The sequence below is a fragment of the Durio zibethinus genome, chromosome 4, assembly GCF_047325235.1.
Source record: "Durio zibethinus cultivar Kanyao isolate XHJ-2024 chromosome 4, ASM4732523v1, whole genome shotgun sequence".
Lineage (NCBI taxonomy): Eukaryota > Viridiplantae > Streptophyta > Magnoliopsida > Malvales > Malvaceae > Durio > Durio zibethinus.
Window position 1 is genome coordinate 15,927,265 of NC_143165.1, and position 2,848 is coordinate 15,930,112.

A 2,848-nucleotide genomic window follows, 5' to 3' on the forward strand; every position below is an offset into this window, starting at 1 on the left:
AAAAATGAAGACTTGGAAAAAAAAACTTCACTTGAAGATCCTAAGGATATGGATAATTTTGGCTCAAAGATTGAAAATATCAATGAAATGTGTTTTTAGAAAGAATTCTAAATTAGAGTTCAAAATTATCTAAATAAATCATTAATTTGGATGTTGATATCCTATTTAAACAGTTACAATATTTTGTTTTTATTCATCTTTGATTTGTTCTTGACCATACTTCCTTTCAATAATGAATACCCATTTTTCTTATTTCTTACCAAGTGAGCATCCCTTGAATGAATTGAGGAAATGTATGATTGAATCAAATTTTTCATGAATTAGAATAATGATAAATAAGTGAATGATAATGTCCGTAAAAGATTTTTCCATTTTTTTTGAAAGAAAACCATGATGATCTGGACAAAAAGAAGATAAAAAAGGTGAAAGAAGCTTGATAACACCAAATTATTATAGAGATTTTACATGTCAAAATGGTGCTAAAATTTAAAATTTTGGATGATTTTTTGTGTTTTCATGCTCTTTTCATGGCTTTAGATTTTTCAAGCATAAGACTCATTTTCGTGCCAGCCATGCATGCAATCATATAAAGCTCACATTCGACCCAATCATACAAGATCATTGCCACCCACCATTGGTCCATATTCAAGCATTTCCAAGCCTATTTGGACTCGCTTACATTCAACCAAGATAAAAATTCAAGATAAGCTTGCTCTTCTTGCTTAGCCATGAAGAGAATGACTTACACAATTACTCTAGTACATTCAGCCATGCAAGAAAGAAGAAAAATTTTCAATAATTTGGAATCTCCAAGTTCAATCCATTTGGCCAATAGGAGATTAAGGTCTATCATGATACTTGACTTATCTTTAAAGAGTTTTACTTTAAAGAAAACTTTATCATTTCACAAAATGGATGAAGTTTAAATTCTAAGTTCTTGAATCTTATCATAACCGAACCTAAAGGAGAAAGTTGATCAAGATGTGATGAAAGGCCAAGATTGCTCTACCAAGACTCTTATGTTCAGCCAACTCCTTTAAAGATAATGATAATTAAACTTGTAATCTCTAATCCCTATCCTAGCCAATCCTACAACTATAAATAAAAAGCTCTCTTATATTCCAAATCATCCTACTCCTCACTTTTTTTCTTTCTTTTAATTTTAGTTCCGTAGTTCTTTATTTTTTTTAGTTGAGTTGTTGGCTTAGTCACAAATTTGCCAATAACAAAGCTTTGTTCATTAAATTCTTCTACAACCAAGACGTATTTCATTCAAAGGTCTCTTTTCTTGTTTTTCAAATTCAATTTTTGTTTTTTTTTTTCCTTTAATTTCAGCATAAGCAATTCGGCATTCTCAGGGATTTCTTGTTTACAATATTTAATTCTTTTACTTTGAATTTTTTAATTTTTTACTTTAGGATTAGTTGTTGGCATTAATCTTTTATTTTCTAAGTGATAGTTGGTAAAGTTAAGAACCCTACCATACATTAGCTTTAATTGTTACTTGATCCCTATAACAACAAAACCCTAAATATTCATTTGTTTAGATATAAGATCTTAGCCTTTTACCTTTGGTAATTGTGAGCAACCTATCATTCTTTTCTATAATCCCTAAGGAGATGATATTTGAAGTACTCTACTTTATTACTTGATCTGTGCACTTGCAAGCTCTATATGAAAATGGGTAATCAAGTTTTTGATGTCATTGCTAGGGATTATAATTGTGTTCATAATATCAATAAAGAATTCCTACGCTCTTATAATTTCAACCTTTTTTTTGTTTATTTATTAGCTCCAACTGATCAAGAGATTAAAAAAAACATTTAGAATAAGAAAATAACAATCAACACCACCAGCACCTACTCTAATGGTGAATGCAAATAATGAACGGCAAAGAACTCCGAGGGACTATGCAATTCCCAATACAAATGGTTTTTAATTATCCATTAGAAGGCTAGCTATTTAAGTAATAACTTTGCAATAAAGCCTTCAATTATACAAATGGACCGAAATTCTATTCAATTTGGAGGATTACCATTTGATGACCCGAATCTCCATCTTTATAATTTTCTTGATTTAAGTGACTTTTTCATTACAATGATGTTTTTGATAAAGCTAAAAGACTAAGATTGTTTTTTTTTTCTCTTAAGGATAAGGCACAAAGTTTATTGTCTTCTTTACCACTTAACTCGATAACAACCTGGGATGATTTGGTTTACCAATTCTTAGCAAAATTTTTTCCACTAGCAAAGACTGCAAAGCTATGGAATGAGATCACCATTTTTCTATCAGCTGATGGTGAAACTCTATATAATGGAAGGGAATAATTTAAGGAGCTGCTAAAAAAATAGCCACATCATGGTTTACCATAATGGCTTTAAATTCTAATATTTTATAATGGCTTCACACCACCCATGAGAACCACTTTAGATTTAGCTACTGGAGGAGCTATAATGATCAAGACTCCTAAAAAGGCTAATGAGTTAACAGAAGGTATGGTTGCCAAAAATTACTAGTAAGGCATGGAAAGAAAGGTTAATAAAAAACTTGCTGATTTATTCAAAGTTGATGCTATTCGTTCTATTAACTGCCAATTAGATGCCCTTACAAAAAAGATTGAAGCTCTGGGGAACCAATCACAAGCGAACCTTGTTAATGCCATATAAAGCCCCATTGTATCCTATACATATGTGAATGAACCCATTCCTTAAAAAGATGCCAATATAGGGTAGAACCAATTTAATACATCCAACAAAATAAACTAAACAATAACTTTTAAAGTAATACCTACAATCTTGGTTGGCGAAACTACCTAAACTTTTATTAGAATTAACCAAGCCACCAAGCT

General features: G+C 30.7%; 1 non-coding gene across 1 annotated transcript; it reads right to left on the bottom strand.

Annotated features, from left to right (window-relative positions):
• Positions 1-2,258: 2,258 nt before the first annotated feature.
• Positions 2,259-2,365, bottom strand: LOC149519254 (small nucleolar RNA R71). Its single transcript, XR_016341985.1, has one exon. It is a non-coding gene; the product is annotated as a small nucleolar RNA R71 (small nucleolar RNA).
• Between the last annotated feature and the right edge of the window lie 483 nt (positions 2,366-2,848).